The sequence below is a fragment of the Phacochoerus africanus genome, chromosome 2 (assembly GCF_016906955.1).
Source record: "Phacochoerus africanus isolate WHEZ1 chromosome 2, ROS_Pafr_v1, whole genome shotgun sequence".
NCBI classification, from domain to species: Eukaryota; Metazoa; Chordata; class Mammalia; order Artiodactyla; family Suidae; genus Phacochoerus; species Phacochoerus africanus.
Genome location: NC_062545.1, coordinates 200,211,112 through 200,236,644, shown reverse-complemented (window position 1 = coordinate 200,236,644; position 25,533 = coordinate 200,211,112).

Here is a 25,533-nt window from a genome sequence, read left to right as displayed (position 1 = left end):
ATAGATACATTCTTTTTCTCATACTGTATTCCATCATTTTCTCCACCAAGAAATTGAACATAATTCTCTGTGCTGTGCAGTATCATCCAATTGCTTATCCATTCCAAATGTACTAGTTTGTCTCTACCTATCCCCAAATCCCCATCCATTCCACTTTTTCCTCCCTCCCCACTGCAAACACAAGTCTGCTTTTCCTTCCCCCAGTCTGTTTTGTAGATAGGATCATTTGTGTCATATTTTAGATTTCACATATAAGTGATATCATATGGTATTTGTCTTTCTCTTGCTGACTGACTTCAGTCAATGTGAGAATCTCTAGTTCCATCCATGTTGCTACAAATGGCATTATCTTCTTATTTTTATGGCTGAGCAGTTTTCCATTGTATATATGTACCACATCTTCTAAATCCATTCATCTGTTGATGGACATTTAGGTTGCTTCCATTTCTTGTCTATTGTAAATTGTGGTGCAGTGAACAAAGGGGGTGCTTGTATCTTTTTGAATGAAAGTTTTGTCTGGATATATGCCCAGGAGTGGGATTGCTGGATCATATGGTAGTTCTGTTTTTAGTTTTCTGAGAAAACTTCACACTGTTTTCCATAGTGACTGTACCAATTTACATTCCTACCAGCAGTGAAACAGCATTCCCTTTTCTCCACACCCCCTCCAGCATTTGTTATTTGTTGACTAGTTAATGATGTCCATTCCGATTGGTGTGACATGGCCTCATTGTTGTTTTGATTTGCATTTCTCCAATAGCTAATGATGTTGAGCATTTCTTAGTATGCTTTCTTTGGGGAAATGTCTATTTAGTTCTGCTTATTTTTGGATTGGGTTGTTTGTATATTTTGTAGATTAAGCCCTTATCTGTTGCACTGCTTGCAAAGATTTTCTCCCATTCTGGGTTGTCTTTGTGTTTTTCAGATGTTTTCCTTTGCTCTGAAAAATCTTTGTAATTTAATTAGGTACCACTAGTTTATGTTTGTTTTTATTGTCACCATTCTAGGTGGTGGATCAAATAAAACTTTGCTATGATTTATGTCAAAGAGAATTCTGCCTATGTTTTCCTCTAGGAATTTTATAGTATCTGGTTGTAGCTCAGGTCTTTAATCCATTTTGAGTTTATTTTTGTGTATGGTGTCAGAGAGTGTCCTAATTTCATTCTTTTCCATGTAGCTGTCTAGTTTTCTCAGCACCACGTATTGAAGAAACTATCTTCCACTGTGTGTTCTTTCCTCTTTTGTCATTGATTAGTTGATCATAGGTGCTTGGGTATATTTCTGGGCTTTCTATCATGCTCCATGTATATGTATTTCTGTTTTTGTGCAGGACCATACTGTTTTGATAACGGTAGCTTTGTAGTATAGTCAGAAGTCAGGGAGCCTGATTCCTTCAATCCTCTTTTTCTTTATCAATATTACTTTGGCTTTTTGGGGTCTTTTTGTTTCCATAAATATTTTAAAATATTTTGTTATAGTTCAGTGAAGACTGTCCTTGGTAATTTGAAAGGGATTGCATTGAATCTGTAGATTGCCTTGGGTATTATAGTCATTTTCACAATATTCATTCTTCCAATCCAAGAACACGGTATATCTTTCCATTTGTTTGGGTCATCTTCAGTCAATCTTTCATCAACATCTTATAGTTTTTGGAGAACAGGTATTTTGCCTCCTTAGGTAGATTTATTACTAGATATTTTATTATTTTTCATGTGATGATAAATTATATTGTTTCCTTAATTTCTCTTTCTGATCTTTTCTTACTACTGAATAGAACTGCAAGAGATTTCTGTGTTTTAATTTTATATCCTCAATTTCACTGAATTTATTGATGAACTCCAGTAGTTTTATCTTTAGGATTTTCTATGTATATAATCATGTCGTTGGCAAGCATTGGCAGTTTACTTATCCAATTGGGATTCCTTTTATTGCTTTTTCTTTTCTGATTGCCATGGCTAGGACTTAAAAAAAGAATGTTGAATAAAAGTCTTGAGAATGGATATCCTTGTCTTATTTCTGATCTTACAGGAAATGCTTTCATCTTTTCACCAATGAGTATGATGTTAACTGTGGGTTTAACATATATGGCCTTTATTATGTAGAGGTACATTCCCTCTGTGCCCACTTTCTGGAAGGTTTTATCATAAATGAGTATTGAATTTCATCAAAAGCTTTTTCCTAAATCTATTGAGATGTTGATATGGTTTTTATTCATCAATTTGTTAATGTGGTATATCACATTGATTGATTTGTGAATATTGAAAAATTCTTACTGAGTTCCTGTGGTGGTGCAGTGGAAATGAAGCTGACTAGGAACCATGAGGTTGCAGGTTCAATCCCTGGCCTCACTCAGTGGGCTAAGGATCTGGCGTTGCTGTGAGCTGTGGTGAAGGTTGCAGATGCAGCTTGGATCCTGTGTTAGTGTGGCTGTGGTGTAGGCTGGCAGCTGTAGCTCTGATTAGACCCCTAGCCTGGGAACCTCCATATGCTGTGGGTGTGGCCCTTAACAAAAAAAAAAAAAGAAAGAAAAAAATTCTTACATCACTTGAATAAATGCTATTTAGTCATCCCTGAAATAAATCCCATTTGATCCTTTCAATGTATTCTTAGATTCAGTTTGCTAGTATTTTTTTGAGGATTTTTGCATCTGTGACAATGCCATGTAATTGTCTTTTTTTTTTTTTTTTGTAGTATATTTGTCTCATTTTGTTGTCAGGGTAATGTGGGAGTTTGGGAGTATTCTCTCCTCTGCAATTTTTTGGGATGGTTTTGGATGGATAAATGTTAACTCTTCTCTAAATGTCTAGAATTCACCTGTGGAGCCATCTGGTCCTGGACTTTTGTTTGTTGGAAGTTTTTTTAATCACATATTCAATTTCAGTACTTGCGATTGTTCTATTCAAAGTTTCTATATCTTCTTTTGTCAGTCTTAGAAGGTTGTACCTTGCTAAGATTCTGTCTGTCTTTTCTAGGTTGTCCATTTTATTGGCATATAGTTGCTTGTAGTACACTCATGATCCTTGGTATTTCTTTGATGTCTGCTGTAACTTCTCCTTTTTCCTTTCTAATTTTATTGATTTGAATTCTCTCCATTTTTTTCTTGATAATTCTGGCTAAAAGTTTATCATTTTTTTGATATTTTCAAAGAACCAACTTTTAGTTTCATTGATCTTTTCTATCATTTTATTCACCTCTATTTCATTTATTTATGCCTTTATCTTTATGATTTATTTCCTTCCACAAACTGTGGATTTTTTTTGTTCTTCTTCTCTATTACTTAGCATGTAAGGTTAGGTTGATTTTTTTTTTTTGAGGTTTTTCTTGTTTCCCAAAGTAAGATTGTATTGCTATAAAACTTCTGTATTAGGACTTCTTTTGTTGAATCAATAGGTTTTAGATCACTGTGTTTTCAAATTCATTTGTCTCTAGGTATATTCTGATATCCTCTTATTTCTTAAGTGATCCATTTGTTGTTTAGTAGCATATTGTTTAGTCTCGACATATTTGGTTTTTATTAATTTTTTTCCTTACAGTTGATTTCTAACCTTATACTATTGTAGTCAGAAAAGATGCTTGATATGATTTCAGTATTCTTAAATTTACTGAGACTTGATATGTGGCTTTTCATGTAATCTATCTTGGAGAATGTGTTATGTGTTTTAGAAGAATGTGTGTTCTGCTGCTTTTGGATGGAATGTTTTATAAATATCTATTAAATCTATCTAATGTAATACATCATTTAAGGCCTGTATTTCCTTTTTGATGATTTTTTTGGAATGGATGATCTCTTTATTGCTATAAGTGGGGTTTTAAATCATTAATACACTATTATTGTGTTATTGTCAATTCTCCATATCTGTTAATTGTTGCCTTATATATTGAGGTACTTCTTTGTTAGCTGAATATATATATATTTATAACTTTTACATCTGCTTGGATTTATCCTTTGATCATTATGTACTGTCCTTCTTTGTCTCCTTTAACTGTCTTGGTTTTAAAGACTATTTTGTCTGATATTAATATTGCTACTCCTGCTTTCTTTTGATTTCCATTTGAATGGAATACCGTTTTCCCTCCTCTCACTTTCAGTCTGTATGTGTCCCTTGATCTGAAGTGGGTCTCTTGTAGACAGAACATATGTGGGCCTTGTTTTTGTATCCATTTAGTGAGTCTGTGTCTTTTGGTTGGAACATTTAATCCATTTACATTTAAGGTAGATATTGCTATGTATGTTCTTATTTCCATTTTATTAATTGTTTTGGACTTGTTTTTGATAGTCATGTTTCTTCCATTCCCCTTTTTCTTCTTTTTTTTTAATTGTTATTTCCCCAATACAGTTTTTATTCTACTGTAAAACATGTTGACCCACTTACACATACATGTACACATTCTATTTTCTTATATTATCATGCTCCATCATGAGTGACTAGACATAGTTCCCAGTGCTACACAGCAGGATCTCATTGCTAACCCATTCTAAAGGCAATAGTCTACATTTATTAACCCCAAGCTCCCAATCCACAGCACTCCCTCCCCCTCAGCAACCACAAGTTTATTCTCTAAGTCCATGAGTTTCTGTTCTGTGGAAAGGTTCATTTGTGCCATATATTAGATTCCAGTTATAAGTGATATCATATGGTATTTGTCTTTCTCTTTCTGACTTACTTCACTCAATATGAGAGTCTGTAGTTCCATCCATGTTGCTGCAAAAGGCGTTATTCCATTCCTTTTTATGACTGAGTAGTATTACATTGTGTATATATACCACATCTTCCTAATCCAGTCATCTGTTGATGGACATTTGGGTTGTTTCCATGTCTTGGCTATTGCGAATAGTGTTCAAATGAACATGCAGGTGCATGTGTCTTTTTAAGGAAAGTTTTGTCTGGATATATGCTCAAGACTGGGATTTGCTGGGTCTTATGGTAGTTCTATGTATAGATTTCTAAGGTACCTCCATACTGTTCTCCATAGTGGTCATACCAACTTACACTCCCACCAACAGAGTGGGAGGGTTCCCTTTTCTCCACCCCACCCCCCAGCATTAGTTAATTGTGAATTTATTAATGATGGCCATTCTGACTGGTGTGAGGTGGTACCTCGTGGTAGTTTTGATTTGCATTTCTCTAATAATCAGGGATGTTGAGCATTGTTGCAAGTGCTTGTTGGCCATATGCATATCTTCCTTGGAGAAATGTCTTTTGTCCATTTTTCCATTGGATTGTTGGCTTTTTTGCTGTTGAGTTGTCTAAGTTGTTAAGTTGCTTGTATTTCTAGAGATTAAGCCCTTGTCAGCTGCATCATTTGAAACTATTTTCTCCCATTCTGTGAGTTGTCTTTTTGATTTATTTTTGGTTTCCTTTGCTATGCAAAAGCTTGTCAGTTTGATTAGGTCCCATTGGTATGTTTTTGCTTTTATTTCTGTTGCTTTGGGAGAATGACCTGAGAAAACATTTGTAAGGTTGATGTCAGAGAATGTTTTGCCTATGTTCTCTTCCAGAAGTTGGATGGTGTCTTGTCTTATATTTAGGTCTTTCAGGCATTTTGAGTTTATTTTTGGGCATGGTGTGAGGGTGTGTTCTAGTTTCATTGCTTTGCATGCAGCTGTCCAGGTTTCCCAGCAATGCTTGCTGAAAAGATTGTCTTTTTCCCATTTTATGTTCTTGCCTCCTTTGTCAAAGATTAATTGACCATAGGTGTCTGGGTTTATTTCTGGGTTCTCTATTCTGTTCCATTGGTCTGTGTGTCTGTTTTGGTACCTGTACCACACTGTCTTGATGACTGTGGTTTTGTAATATTGCTTGAGGTCTTGGGAGAGTGATGCCTCCTGCTTGGTTTTTGTTCCTCAGGCTTCCTTTGGCAATTCTGGGTCTTTTGTGGTTCCATATAAAGTTTTGGATTGTTTGCTCTAGTTCTGTGAAAAATGTCACGGGTAATTTGATAGGGATTGCACTGAATCTGTACACTGCTTTGGGTAGCATGGCCATTTTCACAATATTAATTTTTCCAATCCAGGAGCATGGAATATCTCTCCATTGCTCTACATCTTCTTTAATTTCCTTGATTAATGTTTTATAGTTCTCAGCATATAAGTCCTTTGCCTCCTTGGTCAGGTGTATTCCCAGGTATTTGATTTTGGGGGGTGCAATTTTAAAAGGTATTGTATTTTTGCATTCCTTTTCTAATATTGCATTGTCAGTATACAGAAATGCGACTGATTTCTGAATGTTAATCCTCTACCCTGTTACTTTGCTGAATTTGTTGATCAGTTCAAGTAGTTTTTGGGTTGAGTCCTTACGGTTTTCTATATATAGTATCATGTCATCTGCATACAGTGACAGTTTTACCTCTTCTCTTCCTATTTGGATGCCTTTTATTTCTTTTGTTTGTCTGATTGCTGTGGCTAGGACTTCCTTCCAATACTGTGTTGAATAATAGTGGTGAGAGTGGGCATCCCTGTCTTGTTCCAGATTTTAGTGGGAGGGCTTTTGGCTTTTCTCCATTGAGTATTATATTTGCTGTGAGTTTGTCATAAATGGCTTTGATTATGTTAAGGAATGTTCCCTCTATACCCACCTTGCTGAGAGTTTTTATCATAAATGGATATTGTACTTTTTCAAATGCTTTCTCTGCATCTATTGAGATGATCATGTGGTTTTTCAATTTTCTTTTTTTGATGAGGTGTGTGATATTGTTTGATTTGCGTATGTTGAACCATCCTTGTGAACCTGAGATGAATCCCACCTGGTCGTGGTGTATTGAAGTCACAACTGATACTACAGAAATACAAAAAACCATGGAGAATACTATAAACAATTTTATGCCAACAAATTTGGCAACCTAGAAGTAAGGGGCAACTTTCTAGAGACTTACAACCTGTCAAAAATGAATCAAGAAGAAATAGATCAACTGAACCGACGGATAACTAGAAATGAAAGTAAATATGTCATAAAAACACTCCCTACAAATAAAAGTCCAGGACCAGATGGCTTCGCAGGAGAATTCTACCAAACATAGAAATAGCAATTTATACCCATCCTCCTTACTTTTTCCAAAGTTTGAAGAAGAAGGAACACTCCCAAAGACATTCTCTGATGCCAACATCGCCCTAATTCCAAAACTAGACAAAAATACCACCAAAAAAGAGAACTATCAGCCAATATCTTTGATGAATATAGATGCAAAAATTCTCAACAAAATTTTAGCCAACCCAATCCAACAACATATTAAAAAGATCATACACCAAGACCTTTCCTCTTTTTCTCTCTTCTCTTGTGGTTACATGAATATCTTTAGTGTTGTGTTTGGTTTCCTTTTTCTTATTTTTGTGCATACCTGTTATAGATTTTGATTTGTGGTTTCCATGAGGTTTTGATATAGGAGTCTTATTTTAAATTGATAGTCTCTTAATTTCAAAAGTCTTTCCAATAACCTGCATTCATACTCTCCTCACGATTGCTGGTTTTGATCATATTCATATCTGGATGATTTCCTATCTTTACTAGATCTTTACCTTTACTGGTGCACATTCTCATTTTTTAATTTTCTTATTTCTAGTTGTGGCCTTTTCTTTTCTACCGAGAAAGTTCCTTTAGCATTTGCTTTAAGCTGTTTTTATGGTACTGAATTCTCTTGGTTTTACTTGTCTGTAAATCTTTTGATTTCTCTGCTGGATCTGAATGAGAGTATTTCTGATTAGGGTATTGTTTTCCCTTTCACTACTTTAAATAGATCATGCCACTTCCTTCTGGCCTAGAGAGTTTTTGCTGAAGAAAAAAATCATCTGAGAACATTATAGGGGTTCCCTTGTGTATTATTTATTGTTTTCCCCTAGTTGCTTTCAGTATTTCTCTTTGTATTTAATTTTGGTTTGTTTGAATAATATGTGTCTTAGCATGTTACTCCTGGGTTTGTCCTGTATGGGACTTTCTGTGCTTTCTGGACTTGAGTATTTCTTCTCCAATGTTAATGAAATTTTTGGCTATTATCTCTAAAATACTTTCTCAATTTCTCAAATATTTTTCCAGCTCTTTCTCTCTCTTCTCCTTCTGGGACCCCTATAATATGAATGTTGGTACTAGATTTCTCTTAGACTGTCCTCATTACTTTTAATTCCTTTTTCTTTATTCTGTTCTGTGTCAGTGGTTTACACCAATCTGTCTTCCCTCTCACTTGTCCATTCTCCTGCATCATGTATCCTGCTATTGATTTCTTCTAATGTATTTTTCATTTCGGTTATTGTATTGTTTATTTCTGTTCTTTAGATCTTATATTTCTTTGTTAAACATTTCTTGTAATTTTTCAAACTGTGCTTCCATTTTTACTCAAGATCTTGAATTATACTTACTATCATTACTCTGAATTTTTTTCATGTAAGTTGCCTATCTTCACTTCACTTGGTTGTTCTTCTAGGATTTTGTCTTTCTCCTTCACCTGGAATATATTACTCTGATGTCTCATTTTTGTCTAACTTTCTGTGTTTGTGGTCTCCTTTTGCAGCCTGTGAAGCTGTATCCCCTTTTGCTTCTGGTGTCTGCCCCCTGGTGGGTGAAGTTGATCTAGGGGCTTTCATAGGCTTCCTGGTGGAAGGGATATGTTATTTTTTATTGAGATATAAATGACAGATAACATTGTAAAATATTTACATTATACAATGTGATGATTTGATTTACATACACATTGTATACAGATTCCCCAGTTAGTTAGCACATTCATCACCTCACATATTTACTTTTTTGTATGTGTGAGGACCTTTAAGTTATACTCTCTTATCAGGTTTCAGTTACACATTAAAATATACTGTTATCAGCTATAGTCACCATGTTAGATATTCTATTCTCTGACCTTATTCATCTAATAACTTAAAATTTTGATCCTTTTTCCAGTTTTTCCCTTTTTCCACACCCTCACCTCCTGTCAAGCTCTCTTCTACTTTCTGGATCTATGAGTTTTGGGTTTTTTTCCCACATATAAGTGAATACAATGCAGTATTTGACTTTGTCTGCCTATTTCACCTAAGCTTAATGCCCTCAGGTTCATCCATATTATCACAAATGATAGAATTTCCTTCTTTTTAAGCTGAATAAATATTCTCATATATGTATACCACATTTTCTTTATTCACTGGTCAGCAGATATTTAGGTTTATTTGTTGTTTCTCCACAAGGAGTGGTGATGATACCTAAAATAGCATTTAATAATGTGCAGAAGGCTTTCTGATTGTCACAATATCTGGAAACATTACTGGCATTCAGATCCCAAAGTCCCAGTTATAATATACGTCCTGTTCTACATATAACTCTTTTGTACAGTGAAGAATCTCACTCCCCTAAAATGTGAAGAGTATGCCCATTGAAAAATTTGGTGGGATCTTAAAATAGAAATTAACATTTATTGAATTTCTATATTTTGATGGTTCTTACGTTTAAACTGTGAAAGTGGGGAGGGACTTGGGTGGCTGCACAAAAATTTAAACTGCTGCTTCTTTTCCTGTGGGAGTTTAAAATACAGTTAGGAGATTACAAAGAACAAGGTAGCTGGAAATATAAAAATGTGTATATTCATATTGTTGACCATTACCTATCTCACTCCACATTCATAACTTGCCTTATCCAGTGAGTTACTGTGACACGTGACAAAGGTGTATAGCACAAAGCACATGTTTTGAGGGGCATCAAGTAGACCACTAAGATCATAGAGGCTTTATTTATTTTATAAAAGAATTCCCACTTTTTGTGTTTTCTGCTGATTGCAAACAAGAGTGCTCTCAGGGATATGAGCACTATGTTGCTGGCATTGGCAATATGAGAATAGGGGATAAGTCTGGAATAACTTCCTGGATTATCAGTTTTACTATACAATGATTTTATAAAAATTGGGGTTAAAATAAATATATGTATTTTTACCAATTACATTACAAAAATTATATGAGTTGTAAACAAAGCATGACCATGAAGATGTTTAATTTTTGTAACAGAGTGCTTTTAGTTACACTCTTAGCCTCATGGTTGTATGTGTTTGTTTTTCTCAGTTATAAGGGATATATAAGTAGGACATTTTAAGAACATGAGTTAGTAGATGGCCTTCTAATCAAGCAATTCATTGCCAAAAATAAGTCTACATCCAAGACCCAAGAAAAGGTACAATGAGTGGCAATGAACTCTCTCAATATTTGTCAAAACAATCCTCAGCTCTCTTCCATAATGTAGAACAAATGAGTTTGAGAAAGAGATGAGATCGAACTACCTGTCTGAGATTTCTAGGTCCTCCCTGATGAATCAGGGAACTTTTAAGCAGACAATAAGCTCAGTCCCCAAAATCACTTTTACAAAGAAATAGACTTTATTTTTGTTACAGAAACAAACCATTAAAAATAGTTGTATTACTGATACTGGTGAGCATGAAAGTACTAAAATCATAAATAGTTTAAGGAAAGAAGGAACACTAAAAGATCCTGGATAGATTGATGAGACAATGTACATTGCCTCCTACCTGTATATTGCTTTAGGTGATCCAGATAAGACACTATAGATGAATTGTACATTAATATTTAATGGCTGCTGATTGAAAAATGATGAATAAAACTGACAATCACTGAGGTAGTATCGATGAGTAAAACACCAAAGTAATTATCTACTAAGAATTATTTTTTTGTATTGCTTCCATAATTTGCTTAAAGAGACTGATCTGCTAGTTTTTGCTTAACATCAATAATTTTACATTGCTCTTGCTATGAATTTGCCTCTTTGGTATTTCTAGAATGAAAATAACACCTTCATCCCAAGGTTTTTGTGAGAAATAAATGAAAAAAGTAAATACCAAGCATAATGTGCTGATAAAGTAAACACGCAATAAGTATCAGCTGTTATTAGTCAAGGACAGTCTGCAAGCCCTTCTCTCTTTATTATTCTCTAGGAAAGAACACAAACTGCCTATGTCTATTATTAGTTCTGATTCCACTTGCCTAGTGTTTCTATATTTCTTTCTACCCTGAGCCTCAAGCAAGTAGAAGTTGTTTATTTATCAACATTACTTAAATTAGGACCTTTTCAAGATGCTATCATTGTGTAATTCAATGTTTTTATTTTATTTCTGTACCCAGTTGTGCTTCATATATTTGAATACATTTGTAAAAATACATCATTCAACAAATCTTTTTCAGTGACCTATTATGATTCAGATATTATAGTAGTCACTGGGAAGATAACATGAGTTGAGGGAAAAGCTACAAGCTAAATGAGGATTTTTAAATGTTATAGCAACTATAAGAAATATGTATAGTATGTTTCAGGGCAAAGCATAATAGTACCTATCTCAGCTTACATATCTGTGTAGGATGGGAAAGGTGCCATTTGTAGAGAAGGTTTTTTTTGGAGAAAGTGAATCTTAAAGAGGAAAAAGCATTTAGGATAGAGAAAAAGAAACTACTCAGTCTAGGGATGATCTGCTCAAGTTATTTTACTTTTTAGTATTGTCATATCTGACTTTTTTTCTCATTATCTGCTATCATTCATACCAAAAATAGGTTATCTGCTTTATAATAAGGCTTATGTATAACTCCTGTTATGCAAGATGAATGTTACTGAATTGAACTAAAACATTACCTGATGAACCTAGGATTTTAAGCCAACTCTACACTCTAGTCAGTCACCTGGAATAGAAATTGGTCTCACAAATCTGAAGAAGTGCATTTAAAAGGGAGAGACTTGAATGTAAAGTAAAAATGTTTGGCTTTTCTTGGCCTTGTTTATGATGGATACATTTTAGAAGCTAGGAAATGGTGAGAATCCAAACCCTTTTTCCTATATTTGGAGGGTTTACCACCTTATGAGTTTTTCCAGAGGGCAGAGCCTGCTTCCTCTTATAAGAATTTAAAATGACAAGAATTTATTTACTTGCCATCCTTTGCAACCGAGGCATGGACGTATGTTCTAGATGTTGTCCCTCAGATACACTATCCCAGGGTTCAGATAAGAATGGTAAATGCACAAGCAGAGATTCTGTGGAGAATCCATTCTGACAGTGAGCTGCATCAGCGGTAGCAGTGCCATCTACTTTGGTGATGTTTGTGACTATGAAAACAGTGACATTTAATGTTCAGCAGCAGAGGCTGAGGTTACTACAGAGGGGACTGTGACTGTGACTTCCACGTAGACGTCTCTGAATTTTTCATGTTTTACTCAACATTTCCAGCATTTCTGTGAATTTCCTAAAATTCTCTCAGTCAATATATTTTATGCTTGAGCAGAAAAGTAGTTTGTGTTGCTTGAAAATGAGAATGAAAAATGATTTAAAATAATGATTTTAATAAGCCGTGTGGAACATCACTATTAACTTGGTAGAAGGAAATGGCCCTGACAAGTTCTGCAGACTTGTGCCAGATCTTTGTGACTGTCAGATGCATTTTTCAGACTTGTTAAACTGTCTCTTTTTAGACTTATTCTTGAGTTCACATCTATGTTGCTAACATTAGCTTATCGGTAGGTTTTTTAAAGCATCTATTCTACTGCATTTGTCCTAAAGAGGACTCAATGATAATTTATAAATATATTTAATCAATAAAAAATTTACTCCTGCCAGTCTTCATAATGGGAACAATGGAAATTAGAACAGATGCTAGAGTGACTAACTACCACAGTTAACATTTATTGAATGCTTACTATTTGTGTAGGACTATGTTAAATGTATTACATGAATTAATATCATTTAATACTTAGTTACCTCTATGAGGAAGGAACTACTGTATTCATTTTATAGATGATGAAACTGATAATTAAATATTTTAAAATATGCTTAGGGCTAAATAGGTATTAAGTGGATGAGCCAGTTTTTTGAATAAAAACTGTCAGAATTTGAACTCAGAGATAGTATACATACTGGGAAGTGTCAGGCTTTTGTGTTATCTTCACCCTCTAACCAGATAATTCTTCTTTTATAGCTAAGCTCAGAAAAGTATGCTTGTTTTAGGAAGATATTCTATACCAGTGGGAAAATTTTTGCTTTTTCTTAATAATGTTACATAATTCTAATGATTTTGCCTGTTTTATTTTGTCAGTGGAAAGTAAATGAAGTGAATTTCAGTTTTTCTTTTTTCTTTTTCCAGCATTATTGAGATATAATGACATATACATTGTACAAGTTTAAGGTGTACAATGTGATGATATAATACATGACTATCTCAAAATATTTACCACAATAAAATCAGTAAACACATCTTCATCTCATATAATTACCATTTTGTTGTTGCTATGGTGACAAAAATTATTGAAGCTCTACTCTCATAGCAAATTTTAAGTATGCAGTACAATATATTCACTATGCTGTACTCTAGATGCTTGGACCTTATGAAAATTTGTACTTTAACCAACATCTTCCCAGTTCTCCTGCCTCTTAGTATGTGGCAACCACCATATTCTATACTTTATTTCTATGAATTAGATGGTTTTGGATTCAACATATAAGTGATACCATACATTATTTGTCTTCCTCTCTCTGAGTTGTTTCATCATAATGTCCTCAAAGTCTATACATGTTGCTGCAAATAGCAAGATTTCTTTCTTTTCTATGGCTTCATAATATTCCAGCATATGTATGTATAACATTTTATTTATCTTTTAAAATTTTTCATTATAATTGATTTACTTTGTTCTTTCTATTTCTGCTATACAGCAAAGTGACCCAGTCATAAATCTATACACACTCTCTTTATCATATTATCTTTCATCATGTTCCATCACAAGTAATTGGACATAGTTCCCTGAGCTATACAGAGGATCTCATTGTTTATCTATTCTAAATGTAACAGTTTGTGTCTATTAACCCCAAACTGCTAGTCCATCCACTTCCTCCCCTATCCCTGCTTTGGCAACCACAAGTCTGTCCATATCTGTGAGTCTGTTTCTGTTCTGTAGATAGGTTCATTGGTGCCATATTTTAAAGTCCACATATAAGTGATACATAGCATTATCTTGTTCTTTTTTATGGCTGAGTACTTCCATTGTGTATATGTACCACATCTTCTGAATCCATTCATCTGTTGATGGACATTTAAGTTGTTTCCATATCTTGGCTGTTATGAATAAAGAGTGCTGCAATAAACACGGGGTGCAGGTATCATTTTGAATGAAAGTTTTGTCTTGATATATGAGGAGTAGGATTGCTGGAACTTATGGTAGTTCTATATTTAGTTTTCTGAGGAACCTTCATACTGTTTTCTATAGTGGTTTTACCAATTTACATTCCCACCAACCGTGAAGAAAGGTTCACTTTTATCTACATCCTCTCCAGAATTTGTTATTTGTAGTCTTATTAATAATAGCATTCTGACAGGTGAGAAGTGGTACCTCATTGTATTTTAAATTTGCATTTCTCTAATAAATTAGCAAAGCTGAGCTTTTTATTTCATGAGTCTTCTTTGAAGAAATGTCCATTTAGGTCTTCTGTCCATTTTTCAATTGGGTTTGTTTTTTGCTGTTGAGTCGTATGTGGTGTTTGTATATTTTGGAGATTAAGCCCTGTTGGTTGCACCATTCACAACTATTTCCTCCCATTCCATAGGTTGTCTTTTCACTTTTTTTATGGTTTCCTTTGCTAGCAAAAGCTTATAAGTTAGATTAGGTCACATTTGTTTAATTTTGTTTTTATTTCTATTGCCTTGGGAGACTGATCTAAGAAAATGTTTCTACAGTTGATGTCAAGAATGTTTTGCTGGAGTTCCCATCGTAGTGCAGCGGAAATGAATCTGACGAGGAACCATGAGGTTGCAGGTTCAATCCCTGGGCTTGGTCAGTGGGTTAAGGATCAGGCGTTGCCATGAACTGTGGTGCAGTGCACAGATGCAGCTCAGATCCTGTGTTTCTGTGGCTCTGGTGTAGGCCAGTGGCAATGGCTCTGATTAGACCCCTAGCCTGGGAACCTCCATATGCTGCAGGTGCAGCCCTAAAAGGACAAAAGATACACATACACAAAAAAAATGTTTTGCCTATGTTCTCTTCTAGGATTTTTATGGTATCTTTCTTATGTTTAAATCTTTAAGACACTTCATGTTTATTTTTGTGCATGGTGTGAGGGTGTGTTCAGTTTCATTAATTTACAAGGAGCTGTACAGTTTTCCCAACACCATTTGCTGAAGAGACTGTCTTTCCCCATTGTATATTCTTGTCTCCTTTGTGGAAAATTAATTGACTGTAGGTGTCTGGGCTCTCTTCTGTTCCATTGGTTCATATGTCTGTTTTTGTACCAGTACCACCCTGTCTTGATTATTGTAGCTTTGTAGTATTGTCTGAAGACTGGAAGAGTTATGCTTCCTGCTTGTTTTTTTTCCCCTCAGAATTGTTTTTGCAGTTCTGTTTTTTGTGATTCCATATAAATTTTTGGATTTTTTTTTTTCTGTTTCTGTGAAAAATGTCATGGGCAATGTGATAGAGATAGCATTAAATCTGTAGATTGCTTTATTGTGGTCAAAATAGAATGGCCATTTTTCATGATATTAATTCTTTCAATCCAGGAGCATGGAATATCTTCCCATTTCTTTTAATCCTCTTTAATTTCCTTGATTAATTTTTTATAGGTCTCAACATTAAATCTTTCACCTCCTTGGTCAGATTTATTCTTTTGTATTTAATTTTTTTGGCTGTGATTTAAAAGCTTACTATTTTTTATATTTCTCTTCTAACATTTCATTGTTTGTATACAGAAATGTAGCCAATTTCTTATTTTTTAATTTTTTATTATTGTTGGTTAACAATGTTCTGTCAATTTCTGCTGTAAAGCAGAGAGTAATTTCTTGTATGTTAAAACTGTATCCTACAAAGTATTAGCTGAATTAATTGATCAGTTTGAGTGGGGTGTCCTTAGGGTTTTCTACATATGGTATCATGTCATCTGCACATAGTGACAGTTTTACCTCTTCTCTTCCAATTTGGATACCTTTTATTTCTTTTGTTTGTCTGATTGACTTCTAATACTGTGTTGAATAATAATGGTTAGAATGGGCATCCTTGTCTTGTCTTAGATATTAGTGGGAAGGCTTTCAGCTTTTCTCTGTTGAGTATTATATTGGCCTTGGGTTTGCCATAAATGGCTTTTGCTATGTTAAGATATGTTCCCTCTACACCCACTTTGGTAAGAGTTTTTAATCATGAATGGATGTTGGATTTTTTCAAATACTTTTTCTACATCTATTGAGAAGATCATGTGGGTTTTGACTTTTCCTTCTTTAATGTGGTATATGACATTGATTGATTTGTGTATGTTGAACCATCCTTGTGAATGTGGGATGAAACCCACTTGGTCATGGTGTATGATCATTTTTATACGTTGTTGGATTCAGTTGGCTAAAATTTTACTGAGAATTTTTTGTGTCTATATTCATCAAAGCTATGGGCCTATAATTTTCTTTTTTGGTAGTATCTTTGTCTGGCTTTGGTATTATGGTGATGCTGTCTTCACAGAATGTCTTTGGGAATGTTCCTTCTTCTTCAGTCTTTTGGAAAACTTTAAGAAGGATGGGTATCAGTTCTTCTTTGTATATTTGGTAGAATTCTTCTGCAAAGCCATCTGGTTTTGGGCTTTTGTTTGTAGGGAGTGTTTTTGTTACATATTCAATTTTGTTTCTAGTGATTGGTCTGTTCAGTTGATCTATTTCTTCTTTATTCAGTTTTGGTGGGTTTTTTAGAAAGTTGTCCATTTCTTCTAGGTTGTCTAATTAGTTGGCATATAATTGTTCATAGTATTCTCTTATGGTTTTGTGTATTTCTGCAGTATCTGTTAAGATTTCTCCTCTTTCATTTCTTATTTTGTTTATTTGGGTTTTTTCTCTCCTCTTCTTGGTGAAACTGGCCAGCAGTTTGTCAATTTTTTTTTACTCTTTCAAAGAACCACCTCTTGGTTTCATTGATTTTTCTATTGTTTTTTGAATCTCTGTTTTATTGATTTCCTCTTTGATCCTTATGATTTCCTTCCTTCTGCTGACTTTAGGTTTTGTTTGCTCTTCTTTTTCTAATTCATTTAAGTGGTGGGTTAAGTTGTCAATTTGAAATTTTTCTTCTTTATTTAGGAGGGCCTTTGTTGCTATGAATTTCCTTCTGAGCACTGCTTTTGCAGCTTCCCATAGATTTTGAATGGTTGTGGTTTTGTTGTCATTTTTCTCAAGGTACTTTTTAATTTACCTTTTGATTTCCTCAATGATCCATTGGTTTTTAAATAGCATGTTGTTGAGTCTCCATGTAGTTAGTTTTCTATCATCTCTTTTCCTGTGGTTGATTTCTAATTTCATGCCATTGTGGTCAGAGAAGTTGCTTGAAATAATTTCTGTACTCTTAAAAGTGTTAAGGTTAGTTTTGTGTCCCAGTATGTGTTCAGTCCTTAGAAATGTTCCATGTGCTTCAAAAGAATATATATTTTGATTTTTTTGGGATGTAATGCCCTAAAAATATCAATTAAACCTAATAGTTCTATTGTGTCAGTTATGATCTCTGTCTCCTTACTGATTTTTTGTCTAGAGGACCTGTGCATTGATGAGGAGGGGGGTTAATATCTCCCACTATTATTGTATTCCCATAAGTTTCTTCTTTTATGTCTGCTAGTATTTTTGGTCTGTATTTGGGTGCTTTATATTAGGGGCATATGTATTGACAAGTGTAATATCCTCTTCTTGAACTGATCATTTTATCATTAAATACTGGCCTTCTTTTTCTTTCTTTATGGCCTTCACTTTAAAGTCTATTTTGTCTGATATGAGGATTGCAACTTCTGCTTTCCTGTCTTGTCCATTGGCATGAAATATCATTTCCCATCCCCTCACTTTCAATTTATATGTGTCCTTTGCCCTGTGGTGAGCCTCTTGTAGGCAGTATATTGTAGACTCTTTTTTTTTTTTCATTTTTAGGGCCACACCCATGACATATGGAAAGTCCTAGGCTGGGGTCAAGTGGAAGTCCCCAGGCTAGGGGTTGAATTGGAGCTGCAGCTGCAGGACTACAATACAGCCACAGCAATGCAGGGTCTAGCCATGTTTGTCACCTACACCACGCCAATGCCAGATCCCCAACCCACTGAGCAATTCCAGGGATCAAACCCATGTCCTCATGGATACTAATCATATATATTCCTGTTGCACCACAATGGGAACTCACAATGTCTTTTAATTGGAGCATTGAGTCCATTGACATTTAAGGTAATTATTGATAACTTTGTGTTTATTGTCATTTTAAACCTTTGATTCTATGTTTCTCCTTTGTTCCCTTTTTGTTTTGGTTGGATTATTTCCTTTTATTTTATGCTTGTATCCTCTTCTTTTTAGTCCTTGTGAATGTATTATTTGGTTTTGATTTGTGGTTGCCCTGTCTTTCAAGTATGTTAACCTTTTCCTATATCTGCTTTGTTTTACCCATATGGTCATGTAGACTCAAATACATTCTTAAAAAAACAAAACAAAAACAAAGAAAAAAAAACCCTAGATTTTCTTAAATTCCTTCCCCACATTTTATGATTTTATGTCCTTTTTTAAACCTTCATGTTTATCCTTTTGCTATTCCTTGTGTTGTTGCTTTTATAGTAGGTTTTTTTTTCCTTTTACATCTATGTACTAGCTTATTTAAATGATTACTTTCCAATCTTTATTTCTTTCATCCTATATCATCTTAGTTCTTTAGTTATTTCTTTTAGAATTTGTTTAGTGTTTCTGTATTCTTTTAGTTTTTGTTTGTTGGAGAAATTCTTTATTTCTCCTTCTGTTTTAAATGATAATCTTGCTGGGTAGAGTATTCTAGTTTTCACATTTTTTTCCCTTTTAGAACTTTGACTATATCTTGCCACTCTCTTCTGGCCTGTAATGCTTCCATAGAGAAATCAGCTGGTAGCCTTATGAGGGCTCCCTTATAAATTTTTTTGTTTTTGTTTTTCTCTTGCTGCCTTTAGAATCCTTGGCTTATCTTTAACTTTTGCCATTTTTATTATAATATGTTTTGGTGTGTGTCTGGGTTCAACTAGTTTGGGGGCCTCTGGGTTTCCTGTATGCTCATTTCGGTTTCCTTTAGACTTTAAAAGTTTTCAACCATAATTTCTTTAAATATATTTTCATCCTCTTTTCTTTTTCTTCATCATCTGGAATCCCTATTATATGTAAATTGATCTGCTTTATATTATCCCATAGATCTCTTATATTGCTTTCATGTTTTTTTATTTGTTTTTTTATCTGCTGTCCTAATTGGGTGACTTCCATTATTCTATCTTCCAAATAACTTATTTGTTCCTCTGCATTATTCATTCTGCTCTTCAATGCCTTTAACTAAGCTTGAGAGTCTGCAAATGAATTTTCTAATTTTTATTCACTCCTCCTAGTTCCTTTCTAAAGTAATATTCATTACTGTTCCTATCTCATCTTAATTCCTTTATATTTTCTCTTAATTCCTTCAGAATTTTCACTATCTCTTTTTTGAACTCAGTGTCTCTTAGACTACAGAGGTCTGTTTCATTGTTTGCTCCTCCAGGAGCAAAAATTCTCCTGTTCTTTTAACTGGGAATGGTCCCTGAGTGTCCTCATTTGCTTTATTTTTCTTATTCTGTGAATTTAGGAAAAACAACTATTGTAGTCTTGTGGCTGTTTATATGTGAGAGGTCCCCTTGGTATTTTGTGAGGGCTTACTTTTTTTTTTTTGGCATGGGTGCTGCTTTTGGTTTGAATGCTTGCTGTCTCTTTACTCAGTGCGTGCAGGCTGTTATGTTCTTGATAGTGGGTGTGCCAGTGCAAGGTTTTACACTTACTTCCAGGAAGATGGAGGCATCAGGAAGGACTAATAGCCAGTACCTAGAAGCTAGGCCCTTGAGAGTGGCAAGGACCTGTGGGGAGGTGGGCTGCTCCTGGTTGTAGGGCCTTTGGAAGTGGCAGTGACCTTCAGATAGGTATAGGCTGTGCTGAGAGACTTTGGCAGCAGCAACAGCAGAACATGTGGGTTCCCAGGGGAGTGAGGGCAACAAGTAGCCCTCAGTTGCTGTGCCCTCTTCTGCAGTGACGCCAGAGGAGACTGGAGCCGTAGGTGGTGCATGTTCATGAACCCCTGGAGGTGGCAGGCCTTGCCCACCTCTGAAGTCAGAGATGCCTGTGGCAGTTTGCCCCACATGGTCCATAGCCTGTACAGAGTGGCCCCATTGCCTGAGAGCCCATGCACAGAGAAAGATATTTCTATGGTAATTCCACCCTCTTCCTCTTGCCCACTCCAACAATGGTGTCTTGCTTCTCCTCCAGCCCAAGTCCTCTCCCTGCAACTGACCTCCAAAGCCTGATTCTCTGAACATAGCCCCTGCCTGAGTGTCTCAGATTATGTTGTCCAAGGGCTGTGGTACCAATGGTCTGTGCAGCTCTCTTTCTGTTTTGCCTTTCTCACTTTTTTTTCTTTTCTTTTTTTTTTTCTGTTTTGCCTTTACTGCACTTTTTTTTCTGAGGCATTGAGGTTCCCGCTCCTGGACTGTGGCCTCCTAGGTTTCAGTTTCTTTTCCTCTTTCACAATGCCCTTTCAGGAGTGCTGGTCCAGTCCTGGACATCCCCTCCACCTTTTTTTTTTTTTAATCTTTTCTCTCTCTCTTTTACTTTTTTTTTTTTTCATTTTGTTCTACCCAGTTATGTGAATGGTTACTTGCCCTTTTTGGAGGCTCAAGATCATCTGCCAGCATTGAGTTGATGTTTGTGCCAATCGTTCTACATGTAGATTTTTTTTTTTAATGTGTTTGTGGGAAAAAGTGAGCACCACATCTCACTCTTCTGCCATCTTGATCACATCTTATAACATTTTATTTATCTATTCATCTTTCAGTGGACACTTAGGTTGTTTCCTTACCTTGGCTATTCTGAATAATGCTACAGTGAATATAGGAGTGACGTCTTTTCTTTTCTTCTTTCTTATTTTGTTTTTTACTCTTTTTCTTTTCTTTTTTTTTTAGGGCCACACCTGTGGCATATGGAAGTTCCCAGGCTAAGGGTCGAATCGGAGCTACAGCTGCAAGCCTATGCCAGAGCCTCAGCAATGCCAGATCCGAGCTGTATCTGCAACCTACACCACAGCTCATGGCAACACCAAATCCTTAACCCACTGAGTGAGGCCAGGGATTGAACCCTCAACCTCATGGTTCCTAGTTGAACTTGTTTCCACTGCACCACGACTGGAACTCCAAGATATCCTTTCAAGTTAGTATTTTCATTTCCTTTGGATAAATACCCATAAGTAGAATTATATGGATCATATAGCAGATTTACTTTTAATTTCTTGAGGAATTTTTTTTCCCTATCAGGTATACCAATTTTTATTCTGATTAATAGTTCCTAGTCCCTTTTCCCCACATCTTCAACAACATTTATTATCACTTACTTTTTCATAATTTTCATCTTCACAGGTATGAGATGATATCTCATTGTGGTTTTGGTTTCCATTTTCCTGATGATTAGTGATGTTGAGCACTTTTTCATGTACCTGTTGGTAATTTGTATGTCTTCTTTGCAAAACTATTTATTCATTTACTCTGCCCATTTTTTAATTGGATTTTTTGGATTTTTTTCTGCTGAGTTGCATGAGTTCTTTATATATTTTGGATATTTAAGTAATTCCTTATCAAATGTGTGATTTGCAAATATTTTCACCCATTCTATGGATCTCCTTTTATTTTATTTTATTTTATTTTATTTTATTTTTTGGTGATTTACTTTCCTGTACAGATACTTTTTAGTTATATACGGCTGCACTTTTTTGTTTTTTATTTTGTTGCTTTAATTTTTGGTGTCAAATCCAAACATCATAGCCAAGACCAATGTCAAAAAGTTATCTTCTATTTTTTTTGTAGGACCTTAATTGTTTCAGTTCTTAATTTAAGTCTTTAATCCACTTTGAGGTTGATGTTTTGTATGACTTTTTTGTGTATGGTGTTAGGCATGGATCAAATTTCATCCCTTTGTGTATGGCTATCCAGTTTTCCCAACACCATTTAGTAAGATGAGTCTATCCTTTCTCCAGTGTATAATTTTGGCTCCTTTGTTATAAGTTAATTGACTACTTGTGCATGGGTTTACTTATGTGTTCTTGGTTCTGTTCTATTGATCTCCATGTTTGTTTTATGCCAGTACCAGAGTGTTTTGATACTATATCTCTGTGTTATAGCTTGAAATCAGGAAGTGTGATGCCTCCAGTTTTGTATTTTCTCAATTGTTTCAGCCATTTGTGGTCTTGGATGGTTTTCACACAAATTTTAGGATTTTTTTTTTCTATTTCCTGATAAATGCCATTGGAATTTTGAGAGAGATTACATTGAATCTTTTTGATGGCCTTGGGTATTATAGACACTTTAACAATATTATCTCTTCTGATGCATGAACATGGGATATCTTTCCATTTATTTGTATCTTCTTCAGTTTCCTTCATTAATGTCTTTTAGTTTTTGGTATATAGAATTTTTGCTTACTCAGTTAAACTTATCCCTAAATGTTTTATTGTTTATGCTATTACAAAAGGGATTGTTCTTCTTATTTTTTCAGATAATTCATTGTTAATTTATAGAAATGCATCTGATTTTTTTGTATATTGATTTTTATCCTAAAATTTACTGAGGGTGTTTATTAGGTCTAAAGTTTTCTGATTGCGTTTTTAATATTTTCTGTATACGTTATCATGTCATCAGAAAACAGAGACAATTTTGTTCAACATAATAAGGGCCATATGGGACAAGCACAGAGCTAATATCATACTCAATGGTGAAAGGTTGACAGTTTTTTTCCTAAGATCAGGCAAAAGACAAGTGTGTCCACTCACTATTCCTATTCAATATAGTACCACAAGTCCTAGCCATAGGAATTAAATATACAAGAAAAATAAATAAATGGTGTCCAAACTGGAAAGTTAGAACTGCAGTTTTTGAAGCTGAAATCAACCAGTTTCAATTCCACAGTGCACAAATAATTCCTCATCATATTTTAAGTAATTTCTTTGATATATTCTCAGTGAAATAGAATAAAGGTCTAAGCAAATATTATTTCTAAAACTTCTCCTTGCATAAAATTCATTGATGGATTGCTTAAAATTTGATGAATACTGTGGTTGTCCTTTTGAGCTGCTCTGGCAAAATACCACAGACTGGGTGGCCTAGAAAAAACTGAACTTTATAGGTCACAGTTCTGGCATCTGGAAAGTCCAAGATCAAGTCAACTGTATTGTCTCCTAGTGAGGGCCATCTTCCTGGTTCGTAACAGGCACCTTGTTTTGTCTTCACATATTGAAGGGGCTATGAATCCCTCTGGAGCCTCTTGGTTAAAGCACTAATCTCATTCATGACAGTTCCACACTTGTGCCTCAAGGACCTTCAAAAGTCCCACCTCTTAGTACTATCACATTGGGCATTTGGATTTCAACATATGAATGTGGGTATGAGAGGATACACATATTCAGATTAATAATATCAAATACTATAGCATATACTAATAACATATTAGCAAACACTGATATCTCATACTAAAAAAAGTTCTGACCATAATAAATAGCTTATGAAAAGTTAGGGAAGGGATAATTGGTTGAAGATACACTCATATGTCCTTTCTATGAATCTCCTCTATTCAGAAGCTATAATGAAGTGGGTTTTCACCATCCAAGAAGACTCTCTAGCCTCTTAGTCAATTTATTGATTCCTTCACAGGTAATTAAATAGTAATCAACAATTTTATTTTAATGGTGGAAATTCAGACAAAGATGAAAATATTGAATAATGAAAGTTAGGAGATGCAAGGTACTGTTACAGAAACATGTAACATATAGAATATGCAAAAAGTCCTGATGTTTTGATGAAATGAACTCTGTAACCAGCCAGTATTGAAGAACTGTCAGGAACCAGTGAGATGTTAACTAAGAAAAATGTCACAACACAGATGGACTCTTAAAATTATTTTCTTAAGGAAATACTAAAATATTAGAATTGAGTAACTTAAACAGATCTGGAAAGGAATATCAGTCTCTCAATGTAAATGGGTGTCTGTTTTACACACTTAGAAATATTAATCTCTGTGATAAATAAAATAATAACTCATAAGACAGTTTCTGTTTGACCTCTGAGAAGGCATATGCGTGGCCCTCATGGTAAATGAGGTTAGCAAAACAAAACATTACTGCTAGTTTCACTTTACTACAAGTTATTCAGATATCAGGAAAAATTAAGTAGGTGTTTAATCTATGACTGTTAATAGTATAAGACAGCACTCATATAGTGGTTTGCTAAGGAGGTTATTTTAAAACCTCATCTCCTGAGTTAGGTACTACCTCAATATAAAGCAGTATAAAAACAGTTTCTAAGGAGGTCCTGTTGTGGCTCAGCGGGTTAAGGACCCTACTTCTCTGTGCGGATGCAGGTTTGATGCCTGGCCTTGCTCAGCGGGTTAAAAATTCGGCATTGCCTCAGGCTAACAACAACAACAGCCCCAAGTTTCTAAGAGTAATGACTTATTGAGCAGCTAACAAGAAATGCTAACTTGAAAAGATAAGAAGCAAATGGCCAACTTCAGATTTTTTTTTAAGAGAAAAATATTTGTGGGTATGATCATCAAGATTTAAACTCAAATCTACCAAATTTATTGAGTTCCAGCTCAATGTAACTACAAGAGGCAATGGCAGATACTTGCACTTACATATGTTTACATTTAAACCTCACAAAGTATGCATTTATTCATATACATCAATATGAAAGTTGATTATTAACACAGGATAGACTTAACCTTGGTTTTTACCTAGGCATTAACAGTAACTTGGTATGATGAACAATAAACTTGGTTGAGGAAAAAACAAAACCTATGCTTTGAAATGTCAGCTAAAAAGATTATCAAATTATTAAATTAATAAAATAAACATGTGACAAACAATACGTAATAATTTTAGGGTTAACTATAAAATTTTTCTCACCATTCTGCCATTTCTTCCCTTAATGGATTTTGCAAAAATTTGTGCATCCCAGGTGATGTTGGAAGGCTGACTCTTGTTGAATGTGCACACACTTGGCCAATGCCAAAAGGTAAATGCCCTCTGCAATGAACATCTTCTCAAAATTCCCTTTTCTTTCTGTCATGACTTTGAGGGACTAGGGATTTTGGGGACTTTTTCTCACCTGAATCTTTCTAAGAAGTGTCCTCAATTTATTCAAGGGATTGTTTCTCAATGTTGGTCTTATATACTTGCAATTGTATACTAACTATAGCAGAGGGAATTTTTGCTTAATCTTTTTCATGCCTGCTGCATTTGAATGACAAATGCAGTTGCTAATGTATCATATCAAAGGTTGTCATTTAGGTACTTCAAATAGATTAGAAGTTCTTGTGGATAGGGAGGACAGACAATTTAGATGTTGTGGAAAGGGCAGCAGACTATACCTACAAATAGCACTTAAGGAAATGGCTTGAATGAGCATGGATGGGAATAGATATTGTAAGTATTCCTATTCAGAAAGAAAAAGTTGTCATTTCTGTTAGAGCTGATCTAGCTCAAACATTCTTTTGGACATGGCTTTTAAAGTCTA